Here is a 15,761-nt window from a genome sequence, read left to right on the forward strand (position 1 = left end):
CAAATCAGAGTCTATTTATTCCAGAGAAGTGACAGTTTGTTCATGACAGTTCAGCACAAATCTGATTTTTTATATACAGCAAGGCTACCTATTAATTATTCTGTGTGCCAGTGTTCATGCTAACTATAGGGATTCACACTGATCATGTGTAATTTGACATCTGGTCCTGTAAACTTACTTCTGCTCAACGTGAAAAATTCTCCAATCCACATTTTGTAATTAACCTTAACATATCAAATAATGCACCCTTCAATATAACTGCTTATTGTCCACTTCCCATCACTCTATTCCCAATGTCAACCCAGCTGACCTCTACTTCTAATCCAAAAACCATGGTTGACTCAATGTTTGCTATTGCAAGCTATTGCTATTGCAACACAAAAGTGCCAGAGGCACCAGTAATGATATATAATTAAAAATACTAGAAAGTAAGGCTCACTGGTTCGTACATGCTAAGACACACACTACAAGTGTCTAAGACACTGCACTCTCACACCACAAGTACGAGGTCTGAATACATTCCAGTTACGATACACTAAACTATTTCATTCACGGTGGCAATATACATACTCTCTCCCCAATAAACAGAATAGTTATAACTCAAATGTTCACAAGTGTATATTATGACTCTTGCCACAGCTATGCAGTCAGTATGCCACAGGCGTGCCATAGAAAGGGATCAGGTTCAATTCCTTGTAGAGCCGGGAAATTCTGCTCGGTGGACAGACTGGAATAGGGTACACTCTGCTTGTAGATCCAGCTGAGGAGCTACTCAAGTGAGAAGTAGTGTCTTCAACTTCTGGAAGTTGATAACAGCCTGGAGAGTTGTATACTGACCCCCTAACTCTCCATAGATTTATAGTAGAGGACATCTCTCGAAGAGCATTGCGTGGTCTTCTGGGCCCAATGCAGAGTTCCTTTATCAATGTATATTGTATATCACCACTTGTACACTTGTACACACTCATCAGCACAGTATCATATTGTCTCTTCACGTGGCAAATTTTTATTCCCTTGTTTCCAGATCAAGACTTTTCCTCTTCCTCTTCTTCGTTTTTTTTTTTTTTTTTTTTTTTTTTTTTTTTTTTTTTTTTTTTTTTTTACTATCATTACTTGTACCACACATATTCCACAGGGTTTATGCTCACTCCTTCAATGATACTTCCCATCCTCCTCTAGTGTGCGAGATGTCCCTGCTTTCCTGCGTGTTTGTTGGTTTAAACACCCTTGTTTCAAAAGGGAGTGACAGCTTAGATACAGTCTTGTCAACATTTTGTATTTTTATTTAGCAATTATTGTTTGAGCCTTATAGGCGAATGTCACAAGATATTGTCAACCACTGCATTCACTAGATTGGAATGGGGTTCATGGGGTTCATTTTTTAAGTTGCTGTTATCTTTTTCATCCTATCTTGGACTAGCTTTTCCATACTCCCACTCTATTTTACGTAGCCAAACAGTTATCTGCCCTTGCAAACTTGCTCCTTTACTACCAAGTTAACTAATACTGGGCAGCCTAACAGAAGTTCCAATATTCGCCACAATTCACCTACACACACTTTTCACTCACTGATTTTCTTTTTTCAATGTCATAAATATTTTGCTTTCACAGACTGCTGTGCTTTGAACATAAAATTGTAGGAACATCTGCCTCACATGTCATTTTTTTTTTATTAAAGAATATGTTCCTTGCTTATTCCTATTTGCTTCTGATACATTTCCATTCTCACTTTTATTTTGTTTTGATCCATTTCTTTTTTCTTTGATAGACAAGTCAAACAACAATGGCAATATGTTGCAGCCCCCTGTGTTTCACCCTACTTACTACGAACTTACTTTTCTTAGCTTCCAATTTTATTAGTCATTTGGTTTTTAAGAGACTTAAATTAATTGTTTGACCCTGTATTTTTACATCTTATTTTACCTTCGGTTGATAAAGGATTTCTGGTATGCTCACAAAAAGAGAGCTGATTCTTCCCACCCCTCACCCCCCTTACCTTGTCCTGAAACAAACTTATCGCCAAGTATCTTGCAGTTTTTTTCCTATTATTAATCTCTTAGTCTAGTCATCAATTTAAAAGTGTCAATTGTTGGTCCCATTGTCTAATAATTTGTACATTTATACACATGAAGTTCCAAATTTTATTTGGAACATATAGACTCTGATAATCATGAATCACAGTTCAAATGGCTCTGGGCACTATGGGACTTAACATCTGAGCCAAGGCAGGATTCAAACCTGCGACCGTAGCAGTCGCGCAGTTCTGGACTGAAGCGCCTAGAACCGCTCGGCAACGGTGGCTGGCGAATCATAGTTACCATCACATGGACAGAAATACTGTGTTAACTTTATTACAACATAGGGACATAGCTAAAAATGTCTTTACATAATTTCCAGTTCTGATTACTTTCCTTTAATTTAATCTCACAAATAGGTTAGTGTAACATGATGTTGACAGAGGCAAATTATATATACTCACAAATTATTTAGCTAGAGGTATCTGGTTTGTATGTCTGGGAGGGAGGAGGGTGCAAGCTGAAAACTTCAAGAAAAGATTACTCATTTCATACCTGCTGGATTTAACTGCAGTTTATCTCTTCCATATACCAACCACATACCTAATGTGCATGGCAAACGGTTTGAAAGTATTATTCTATACTCAGCATTTGGAACTATCAGTTCCTTCATGAGAGAGGAAAGAGGGATAAGTTTCTGAAGGTCTGAAAGGTCACTCGGACTCCACGACTAATGTGAGGACAAGTGGAACGAATGTGTCTATAAGAAGTTTTGGAATTTCACCTCCTGAAGGTAAAATACTGAGCAGTCTGTCAGTCTTCTAGTAATTTTATGGTTTCCTCGCATGAATTTTCACTTGGACACGATTATTCTATGTTTCATCACTCACCTGAGAGATATCTCTGAATTCCCAAAGAGACACACCTCCAAATTGCCATCAGCTGTTATCCGTAAACGGTTGCACGTGCCACAGAAGTGTTCACTCATTGAGGTAATAAATCCCACATGTCCCTTGAAGCCCGGGACATGGTATGCCTGCAAAAAGAAATTGTAAGAAAATAGCTACTGCTGTTGTGAAAATACTATAAATGTGTTGCTCACCAAGTGGAGGAAGGAGAAAATGTGCATTAAGGGGAGTTTGAACGCCCTATCCTGACAATATTAAATTTGGTGACTTAACTTCCCCGTATTTCAGGAACAACTGTAGCCATTGACAAGAAACTTTTACAGGACATTAAACTATATGTTCTGAGTCTTACAATAATTGCATTTCAGCCACTGCTTTTGGAAATACAATTCTTTAATTACATGGTTAAAATTTTGTGTACTTTTTTGTATGTTATTCTAAATAATTTTATTTATGCATAACATTATGTTCTTCTTTTAGTTCAGAAGACTCAGGATACGTGTGTTATTACTCCCTGAAAATTTGAATTCGCTACTCAAAGTAGTTTCTGAGATTTAGGGAAAAATGCAAGAGAAAATGTAAATTTTCAAGAAGAGTTTTTAAAGTTTTAATAGACTGTAACTCAATATATGCTTAACATATTATTTTTAGTCACTCAGAAGCACCCTGCACCATACTGTATATCATCCTCTTGATCTTTTTTAAGCTTTTTCTTGTTTTCTTCTTTCTGGACTCCGTAGTGGCCAACTGTGCTGCATACAGTGCTTTACCATTGCAAACCTTGTCCATCCATTCAAATTCTCTGATGCTGTTTGCTCCAGAATTAATTCCCATATGTTGTAGCACTTTCACGCTACCAATGTTGCCTTCATTAAAAGCAATAACAGCATGACTGACCCCCACTTTAGTGTCTTCATTACAAGAAAAACATTTTTTATTCTACATCTACATCTACATCCATACTCCTCAAGCCACCTGACGGTGTAGGCTACCTTGAGTACCTCTATTGGTTCTCCCTTCTATTCCAGTCTCGTATTGTTCGTGGAAAGAAGAATTGTTGGTATGCCTCTGTGCGGGCTCTAATCTCTCTCATTTTATCCTCACGGTCTCTTCGCGAGATATACATAGGAGGGAGCAATATACTGCTTGACTCCTCGGTGAAGGTATGTTCTCGAAACTTCAACAAAAGCCCGTACCGAGCTACTGAGCGTCTCTCTCGCAGAGTCTTCCACTGGAGTTTATCTAACATCTCCGTAATGCTTTCATGATTACTAAATGATCCTATAACGAAGCATGCTGCTCTCTGTTGGATCTTCTCTACCTCTTCTATCAACCCTATCTGGTACGGATCCCACACTGTTGAACAGTATTCAAACAGTGAGCGAACAAGTGTACTGTAACCTAATTCCTTTGTTTTCGGATTGCATTTCCTTAGGATTCTTCCAATGAATCTCAGTTTGGCATCTGATTTACCGACGATCAACTCTTCTTCTTCTTCTTCTGCTTTTACGGCCTCATTGGACCACTTCAGTCAATCATTTCTGGTCCTCTTCTTTGGTATTTTCCCCTTCCGAGTGGCCCAGTATCTCTTCATTCGTTCCGATGCTTTTCGTCGTTCCTCATCTGTAAATACCCTTTTCATTGTATGTCGTTTGTCAATTTTTGGTTTAAATCTTATTTCTGTGTCCCTCAACTTCTTTAAATTTGGCGTTTTGTTCTGCAAATCATCCAGAGTTATTTCCAGTTCTTCCATATCCTCTCTTATTTCCTTAAGCCATCCTCCTTGTTGTTTCAAATTCCAGAGTTTCTCAATAATTTTCCTTGATAATCTGGTTTCTGGTGTGCTCAGAATGTGACCACAAAAAGAGATCCTTTTCTTTCGTATAGTATCGGTGATGGGCTCCAGTTCTCTGTATACCACTTCATTTGGAACTATCCGCCATTGCCCAGCTTTTTGATATTTCTTATTTATGCATGTTCTAGCAATTCTTCTCTCTACTTTTAAAATTTTGTCAATTCTGTTTTTCTGGGTGACTTTAAAAAGAGTTTCACTTCCGTATGTAACCTCTGGTTGAACCACCGTCTTGTAATGTTTTAATTTTGTTTTAATTGATATACATTTTTTATTGTACGTAGACCATGTTAGTTTTTGAGCTTTTATCATTTTATTAGTTCTTGCTCGCCATGCAGGTTTCTCGTCCAATTTGTGTGTTATAATTTCACCCAGGTATTTAAATTGTTTCACTATTTTAATTTCCCTATTGTTCACTGTGATGTGATCTATTACAAGTGGATCCGTTACCATTATTTCAGTCTTTTCAAATGATATCTGGAGTCCTAATTTTTGTGCTATATTTTGTAAGCTTGTTATTTGTTTCGTGGCTTCCTGAATATTATTAGCTAGTAATGCTAGGTCATCAGCAAATCCCAAGCAATTTAGGTTTATTTTATCTTTCTTAGTTCCAATTTTAATATTCATAGGATTTTCCTTGTACCATTCTCTCATTACATATTCAAGAGCACAATTGAATAGCAATGGTGATAAACAATCTCCCTGTCTCAACCCTGTTTTAATCGTAAATGGTTCAGATATTTCTCCTCTAAATTTTACTTTGGATTTGGTGTTTGTTAAGGTTAACTGTATCATTTTTATTAATTTAGGATGAAGTCCAAAATTCCTTAATATTTTCATCATTGAAGATCTATGGATGCAATCATACGCCTTTTTGAAATCTACAAAGGTTATGACTAGTTGTTTTTGCCTTCTTTTGTAGACATCCATAACTAATTTCAAGGTGATTATCTGTTCTGGGCAGCTTCTCCAGGATCTAAATCCTCCTTGATATTCTCCCAGTTCCAGTTCTAGTTGATCTTTACAGCGGTTGTATAGTATTCTTGACATGATCTTATACGTGCAGTCCAAAAGGGAAATTCCTCTATAGTTGTCTGGATTTGATTTTTCTCCTTTCTTATGTAATGGATGTATTATACCAGTAGTCCAATTTTCTGGTAATTTCTCTTCATTCCAGATTTTTACTATGCATTGGTGTAATGCTATCTTTACTGGTTCTGCTGCATATTTCCAAAGTTCAGCAAACGTTTGATCTTCTCCACTTGCTTTGTAGTTTTTGAGTTCTTTCAAAGCTCTGTAGACCTCATTAATTGTAGGTGGATTTATATTTTCTGCTGGTGTTTTAATTGGGGTTTCTGTGTTTATCTGAAGAAGTTCTGGGGGATCTTCACAATTTAGTAACTTGTTAAATGTTTCTGCTAGAATTTCTGTATTTTTACTATTGCTATGGGCTAGGTTATTATCTTTATCTTTTAACATTAATGTTGGAGGATCATATCTTTGTAATTGTCTGCCAAATATTTTGTAATAGTCTCTTGAGTTTGTTTTTTCACTATTTGTTTCTATCATTAGAAGTATATCTTTTTGGTACTGACGTTTAACTCTCCTTATTATTTTTTGTGTTGTCTTCCTTTGTTTTGTGAGTTTCAAATATGATTTTTCTGTTTTTTCATTTTGATGCCTTAACCAGGCTTGGTGTCGACCCAACACTGCTTCATCACATTCATTGTTCCACCACTGGTGTTTTTTCCTTGGATTTATAGGGGCAACTTGTTCAGCTATTTGTTTCAATTTGGGAATTATTTCTTCCAGATCATCTGTTATTTTTATATCCCTGGTTTGTGCTTCATAATCCTCATTTTGTATCAGTTTATGAGGGTCATAGGTTCTCTTCTTCTTTTGGTGGGATTTTTTCTTTGCTAATGGGGTTAATTTAATTTTAATTTTTATCATGTAATGATCTGATCCGGTATCTGTCCCTCTCAGTACTTTCACATTGTAAATTTCCTTGTGGTAATTCTTATCCATGCAGACATGGTCCAGTTGCCATTCTCCTTTTTTCCAGTCTGGATGTTTCCAAGTTTTTAGTTTACTTGGTCTTCTCTTAAAATACGTCGACTTTGAGATCATGTCATGGTTTCTGCAAAATTCCACTAGTCTTATGCCATTTTTGTTTGTTCTTCTTTGTGCTGTCCATTTCCCTATTATGTCTCTATATCTCTTTTCCCTTCCTAGCTGGGCATTGAAGTCTCCAATTAAAATTTTGATGTGATTTTTATTAATGTTATTCGTCGTTTGATCTAAGAGCTCCCAAAATTTTTCTACCTCTTCTCTGTGTTCTTTTTTATTATTTTTATCATTTGTCGGGGCATGGGCATTTATTATTGTGTACATTTTATTTGCAGCTTTTAGAGTTAATGTTGAGAGCCTGGGAGATTGTGCTTTAAATTCTATTATGGACTCTATTATTTTCAGACTCACCACGAATCCTGTTCCAAATTGTGGACACTGTTTCATGACTCTTTTCCCTGGTATTCCCTTATAAATCCTATATCCTTGTGGCTCTATCGGCTCCTGATCAGTATTTCTCATTTCTTGAAGTCCGGTTATGAGAATCCCCTTGCGATCCATTTCATCCGTCAGAATTTTGAGTTTGCCTGGTTGTATGAGGGAATTTATATTGTGTGTCGCAATGTAGTTTATTTGTCCTGTCTTGAGTTTTGCTCGTCTGTCCTTTTTGGGTATTTTCAGATGCTCCGACTCATCCAAGTTATCTTTCAGGTGACTGCCCACCGTATCCGAGTGCAGTCTTCCTTGGTTATTGCCAAGCGGTGGATTATTCCTTGAAAGATTTCCTTCCATGTTTGACTTTCAAAGGTAGTCAACTTTGTATGGAGCAAGCTCCGAGTTACAACTACGGTTGTTAGCCATAGAGGTTGTTTAGTGTTTGGTCCGCGAGAGCTATTTTATTTCGCTCAAGTCCGCCAGTAAACTGGTGAGGACCCCCCTATCCGCCACCTGGGACGCGCCACGTCGGAGTATCACCTCTCCACCTGCTACGACACCGTAGTAGGTTCGTGGCGACGATCAACTTTATATGATCATTCCATTTTAAATCACTCCTAATGCATACTCCCAGATAATTTATGGAATTAACTGCTTCCAGTTGCTCACCTGCTATATTGTAGCTAAATGATATGGGATCTTTCTTTCTATGTATTCACAGCACATTACACTTGTCTACATTGAGATTCAATTGCCATTCCCTGCACCATGCATCAATTCGCTGCAGATCATCCTCCATTTCAGTACAATTTTCCATTGTTGCAACCTCTTGATATACCACAGCATCATCCACAAAAAGCCTCAGTGAACTTCCGATGTCATTCACAAGGTCATTTATGTATATTGTGAATAGCAACGGTCCTACGACACTACCCTGCAGCACACCTGAAATTACTCTTACTTCGGAAGGCTTCTCTCCATTGAGAATGACATGCTGCATTCTGTTATCTAGCAACTCTTCAATCCAATCACATAATTGGTCTGATAGTCCATATGCTCTTACTTTGTTCATTAAACGATTGTGGGGAACTGTATCGAACGCCTTGCGGAAGTCAAGAAACACAGCATCTACCTGGGAACCCGTGTCTACGGTCCTCTGAGTCTCGTGGACGAGTAGTGTGAGCTGGGTTTCACACAATCATCTTTTTCGAAACCCATGATGATTCCTATAGAGTAGATTTCTAGTTTACAGAAAAGTCATAATACTCGAACATTATACATGTTCTAAAATTCTACAACTGATCAACGTTAGAGATATAGGTCTATAGTTCTGCACATCTGTTCGACGTCCCTTCTTGAAAATGGGGATGACCTGTGCCCTTTTCCAATTCTTTGGAATGCTACGCTCTTGTAGAGACCTACGGTACACTGCTGCAAGAATGGGGGCAAGTTCCTTCGCATACTCTGAGTAAAACTGAACTGGTATCCCATCAGGTCCAGCGGCCTTTCTCTTTTGAGTGATTTTAATTGTTTCTCTATCCCTCTGTCATCTATTTCAATATCTACCATTTTATCATCTGCGCGACAATCTAGAGAAGGAACTACAGTGCAGTCTTCCTCTGTGAAACAGCTTTGGAAAAAGACATTTAGTATTTCGGCCTTTAGTCCATCATCCTCTGTTTCAGTACCTTTTTGGTCACAGAGTGTCTGGACATTTTGCTTTGATCCACCTACCGCTTTGACATAAGAGCAAAATTTCTTAGTCAGTACATAGAACTTTGCTTTCAAATTCATTTAACACCTCTCGCATGGCCCTCCTCACATTACATTTCGCTTCGCGTAATTTTTGTTTGTCTGCAAGGTGTTGGCTATGTTTATGTTTGCTGTGAAGTTCCCTTCGCTTCCGCAGCAGTTTTCTAACTCGGTTGTTGTACCACGCTGGCTCTTTTCCATCTCTTACGATCTTGCTTGGCACATACTCATCTAACGCATATTGTACGATGGTTTTGAACTTTGTCCACTGATCCTCAACACCATCTGTACTTAAAACAAAACTTTTGTGTTGAGCCATCAGGTACTCTGAAATCTGATTTTTGTCACTTTTGCTAACCAGAAAAATCTTCGTACCTTTTTTAATATTTCTATTTACGGCTGAAATCATTGATGCAGTAACCGCTTTATGATCACTGATTCCCTGTTCTGCTTTAACTGTTTCAAATAGTTCGGGTCTGTTTGTCGCTAGAAGGTCTAATATGTTATCGCCACGAGTTGGTTCTCTGTTTAACTGCTCAAGGTAGTTTTCAGATAAAGCTCTTAAAAATGTTCACTGGATTCTTTGTCCCTGCCACCTGTTATGAAAGTTTGAGTCTCCCAGTCTATATCCGGCAAATTAATATCTCCACCCAGAACTACAACATGTTGGGTAAATCTACTCGAAATATTTTCCAAATTATCCTTCAGGTGCTCAGCCACAACAGCTGCTGAGCCAGGGGGCCTATAGAGACATCCAATTACCATGTCTGAGCCTGCTTTTACCGTGACCTTCACCCAAATTATTTCACATTTCGGATCTCCGTCAATTTCCTTTGATACTATTGCACTTCTTATCGCTTTAAACTTGCCTCCCCCTTCACTGTCCAGCCTGTCTCTGCGGTATACATTCCAATCTGAGTTTAGAATTTCATTACTGTTTACATCTGGTTTCAGCCAACTTTCTGTCCCTAGTACTATGTGGGCATTGTGACCGCTTATTAATGAGAGCAGTTCTGGGACCTTTCTATAGATGCTCCTGCAGTTTACTATTAGCACATTAATATTGTTATTCCCTGTTGCACCAGACTCACCACTGACTGAAGACGGCTAACCGCGGCCATCAACACGTTCAGCTGTTTGCGAACAGTGGCCAGCTCCTCCTGTGTCCGTACACAGCAGTCTCACATCCTATCCATCCTAAGAAATCAATTTACTGTAGAGAGTTAATCAACTTATAACTAGACTGCTAATTCACTAAAGGCGGCTGATAGTTGACTAAACTGTGGTTACTAGACACTTCCTGTAGAAAACAATGAAAATAGGACTACCTGTCTCTGGACTGTATTGAAAACAAACACTAGCACTACTGGCACTATGGCTGACTAAACGGACTTTCTCTGACTGTATTCAAAACAAACACAAAATCTATGGAACACTATTACTAGCACTCAACAATTAAAGCTTCCTAAAAGCAAAAACACACGGAAGAAGAAGTGACAAGTAAGAAAAATAGAGTTAATACTTAAATTAGCATAGCTCGCTGCACAGCAGACGTGACGCAGACGGCAGTTACGATGACACTGACACTATAAGATTATTGAATGACTCATTGGGATTTTGAGTCTGACAATGCAGACACTTCTTCAATAATTCAGGATTGCCAGGTCTCTGTAAACAGATTTTATGATATCCACAACTGCTGCTGGGATAGAATGTTTATGGCTGTATGACCTGTTTGAGTACTGGGCATTGCGGTAATTGCACCATGAACCAGATCCAGGAGGGCAAAGATGGTGTACTGGTTTATCATCAGCTGACAGTCTCTGGAAGAAGGTAGCCCATACTGCCTGCTTCATTTTCAACAAATCCTCAGTATTATTTCTAATGGCAATCTCATAATACTGTTGTAGTTCATCAATCATGTTGTCTGTCAGCCTGCTTCTTATGGTCTTACCACCTGAAAGTTTCTTGTCTCTCAAACTTTGTTTCAACTTCCTCAATCTGGTACCCATCCTCTTCTAGACATGACCAACACATTCCAGTTCTGTGATAAGCTTCTCACCATAAGGCTGAGTGGCTACTACACTGTTATATGCATTTGAGCCTGCATTACCTAAGAACTTAGTGTAACACACTCCCCTTTAGTTTACAGATCGATTATAAATTTCAACAGCTGCACAGGCTGTTGTCCTTCATAATTTCTGTCACAGATATGCCCTTCTTCATTACCTGATTTATACTTATGACAATGTTTGGTTAAAATCTGGAAATCTATTAGCTTTCCAGTATCCACACTGGTCACTGTAGCAACAGAATTCTTAGAACTGCAGCTGCGCTTCTAACAAGTGCCCCAAAAGCTACTGATATGTCAATCATACCATTGTTTATTTCAGTAGCTTCATTTGCAGCACCCTTAATTGACTCACATGCAGCAGATTGCACAGCAGCTCCAATAAATTCTGCATACTTGTCCATTTTACAAAGTGGGCATGGCATATACATCACGACACACATTGTTTCTGCTGCAGTGTGTCCTTTGCCAATAGCTCTCAATCCATAAAACCACCTAACATTTATTTCAAAATAATTATCTTTACAATTATCAGAACTCCAAAATGAATGAGTATATTTACAACTGGCAGAATTAATGATAAGTTTCCTTGCTAGTCCATTTGATACCTCAATGTCTTCATGTAAACTAACTGGCCCTCCACATACATACAGCACTCACATTCACATAACACCCCTGTTAGGATGTGTAAATGTATCAGAATATAACCTAACCTACCATTTACATGAGTTTTGTTTTGAGATAACTGTGTTATCACTATGTTTTATTTTAATCTTCGAAGCACTAATGGGTGTTCCTCTAGATACTCATGAGTTTGCCAGTATTTCATTGTCTGTAACTTCACACACCACATGCTGAACACAATGTTTCTCTTTATTCAAAAATTTATTACCATGAAACCCACATTTCTTAAAAACACTTCATTTTGGAGTCATACTTTTTGAGAGATTTACCAGTCTATTCGTCACTATTCCTCGGAAAAACGTTAGCACTTCGATATACAAAGCATGTTTATACTATGAAAAGATACGATACTATTTTTGACAGTGCTACCAATAAAAACACATAATTTAACCTTTATAACACAGCAATCCACAGCTTTCTACAGGGTGGTCCATTGATAGTGACCGGGCCAAATATCTCACGTAATAAGCATCAAATGAAAAAACTACAAAGAACGAAATTCGTCTAGCTTGAAGGGAGAAACCAGATGGCACTATGGTTGGCCTGCTAGATGGCGCTGCCATAGGTCAAACTCATATCAACTGCATTTTTTTAAAATAGGAACCCCAATTTTTATTACATACTCATGTAGTACGTAAAGAAATATGAATGTTTTAGCTGGACCACTTTTTTCGCTTTGTGATAGATGGGGCTGTAATAGTCAAAAATGGTTCAAATGGCTCTGAGCACTATGGGACTTAACTTCTGAGGTCATCAGTCCCCTAGAACTTAGAACTACTTAAACCTAACTAACCTAAGCACATTACACACATCCATGCCCAAGGCAGGATTCGAACCTGCGACCGTAGCGGTCGTCCGTTTCCAGACTGTAGCGCCTAGCACCGCTCGGCCACTTCGGCCAGCTGCTGTAATAGTCACAAACATATAAGTATGTAGTATCACATAACTTTCCGCCAGTGCGGACGGTATTTGCTTCGTGATACATTACCCGTGTTAAAATGGACCGTTTACCAATTGCGGAAAAGGACGATATCGTGTTGATGTATGGCTATTGTGATCAAAATGCCCAAGGGGCGTGTGCTATGTATGCTGCTTGGTATCCTGGACGACAGCATTGAAGTGTGCGAACCATTCGCCGGATAGTTACATTATTTAAGGAAACAGGAAGTGTCCAGCCACATGTGAAACATCAACCACGACCTGCAACAAATGATGATGCCCTAGTAGGTGTTTTAGCTGCTGGGGCAGCTAATCCACACATCAGTAGCAGACAAATTGCGCGAGAATTGGGAATCTCAAAAACATCGGTGTTGAGAATGCTACATCAACATCGATTGCACCCGTACCATATTTCTATGCACCAGGAATTGCATGGCGATGACTTTGAACGTCATGTACAGTTCTGCCACTGGGCACAAGAGAAATTACAGGACGATGAAAGATTTTTTGCATGCGTTCTATTTAGCGATGAAGCATCGTTCACCAACAGCGGTAACCTAAACCGCCATAATATGCACTATTGGGCAACGGAAAATCTACGATGGCAGCAACAAGTGGAACAGCAGCGACCTTGGCAAGTTAATGTATGGTGTGGCATTAAGGGAGGAAGGATAATTGGCCCCCATTTTATCGATGGCAATCTAAATGGTGCAATGTATGCTGATTTCCTGCGTAATGTTCTACCAATGTTACTACTAGATGTTTCACTGCATGACAGAATGGCGATGTACTTCCAACATGATGGATGTCTGGCAAATAGTTTGCGTGCGGTTGAAGCAGTATTGAATAGCATATTTCATGACAGGTGGATTGGTCGTCAAAGCACCATACCATGGCCCGCACGTTCACCGGATCTGACGTCCCCAGATTTCTTTCTGTGGGGAATGTTGAAGGATATTTGCTATCGTGATCCACCGACAATGCCTGACAACATGCGTCAGTGCATTGTCAATGCACGTGCGAACATTACGGAAGGCGAACTACTCACTGTTGAGAGGAATGTCGTTACACGTATTGCCAAAGGCATTGAGGTTGACAGACATCATTTTGAGCATTTATTGCATTAATGTGTATTCACAGGTAATCACGCCGTAACAGCATGCGTTCTCAGAAATGATAAGTTCACAAAGGTACATGTATCACATTGGAACAACCGAAATAAAATGTTCAAATGTACCTACGTTCTGTATTTTAATTTAAAAAACCTACCTGTTGCCAACTGTTTGTCTAAAATTATGAGACATATGTTTGTGACTATTACAGCGCCATCTATCACAAAGCGAAAAAAGTGGTCCAACTAAAACATTCATATTTCTTTACGTATTACACGAATATGTAATAAAAAATGGGGTTCCTATTTAAAAAAACACAGTTGATATCAGTTTGAGCTATGGCAGCGCCTTATAGCAGGCCAACCATTGCGCCAGCTGGTTTCCCCCTTCGAGCTAGACAAATTTCGTTCTTTGTAGTTTTTTCGTTTGACACTTATTTCGTGAGATATTTGGCCCGGTCACGATCAATGGACTACCCTGTATATAAAAAATTATCAATTTTATTAGGTCTTGAAGTAATGCATGTAAAAATTTTAACATTTTATATTTTAGCAAATATAATAAAATACTTCCCACGCAAGTTTATAAGTAATATACATATCATTTTATTTGGAAAATTGCAAATTTTATAATCAGGTATAAAACCCGAAAAAGTGAAAAAGAATGTTTTCCCCTTCTAACTCCCCTTAAAGTTATGGAAATGTGCAAGCTTTCGGAGCCAGTGGCTTCTTCTTCTGGCAGAAACAATGAAGGGGAAGGAAAAGGGAAGAAAGAAAAGGATTGTCAAGGTTTAGGGAATGGGGAGAGTTGCAGAAAAGCTGCAGAGAAACCCATGCCAGGACAGACTTACTGAATGGGATGAGAAATATGTAACTACACCAGTCCATCTCTCATACCACCAGCAGATGTGAAGTATTCTTGTGATTGGTAGTAAGTCATAAACATTAAATTATTTTCAATGCATGTTCATGTGTAATACTGCACGTACCTTTGAAGTATCATTGGGCCCATTGGGAAGAGGATCAAAATTAGGCCACTGCTTTCTAATTATTTGGAGCATTTCACTAAATGAGACCATCTTCCCCATCATTCCATTTGTTGCCACTGAAAGGCATGTACTCGATAAATCTTACATCAATATTTTTCTCTTTTGTTAACTCCACAAAACTGCACACTTCATCTTCATTAAAACCTTGCATTACAACACAATTTATCTGTGGAAGAAAGACACCATTAAAAACTTGGTATCAGATAAAGCATGGTTTAAACAGAGTTTGAAAAACTTTTTGATAGGTAACTCATCTTACTCTATAGATGAATATCTTAACAGTGGCTGTTAGGCCAGCTTAAATAAGAATGTCTGTTAGATTTCAGTTCTGAGAGCACTTTGTCATAACAGTCAAGATTATGTACTTTTTGTTTGATAAATTTATTAATAGTGCATAACAATGTTTCAGTCTGACAGCGTATCAATTCTGAAAATATTAGCTGTTCCAGTTTGTATTGTATTCACCTAGTTTGACAATCTCCTGACAAATGATCAGGGTATTCAAATGTTTTATATTTTTTATGTTATACTTTCTGGCATGTTACTCACCCATGAGAATCATCTCATGTTTTGGGTCTTGGAACAAAAGCTGAATCTAATCTAATCTAACCTACAAAATAATGGTTCTACAAGTCTGTTGTTATATTTGTATACCTCACTGATTCTGTTAAATTAATCTTTTTCTCTCTTTTTAGAGAATGTCTGAATTTATCTTAGCATGCCAAGCTATTAACCTTCTTAACAATTTATGAAAATTAAACTACATACATCTCCAATCTTTTTCTCCACTCCAACGCACACATCTTTTGCTGAAGGTATTATTTTAACTATTACATGAAATTAAGAAGCTTTCTTGAAACTGTGCTGCCATTTGT

The 15,761-nt window shown here is 38.2% G+C and overlaps 1 pseudogene; it reads right to left on the reverse strand.

The window, feature by feature from the left end:
- LOC124585883 overlaps positions 1-15,761 on the reverse strand; it is a 64,656-nt pseudogene that overhangs the window by 27,760 nt on the left and 21,135 nt on the right.

Source organism: Schistocerca americana, unplaced genomic scaffold, assembly GCF_021461395.2.
Source record: "Schistocerca americana isolate TAMUIC-IGC-003095 unplaced genomic scaffold, iqSchAmer2.1 HiC_scaffold_51, whole genome shotgun sequence".
Taxonomy (NCBI): domain Eukaryota; kingdom Metazoa; phylum Arthropoda; class Insecta; order Orthoptera; family Acrididae; genus Schistocerca; species Schistocerca americana.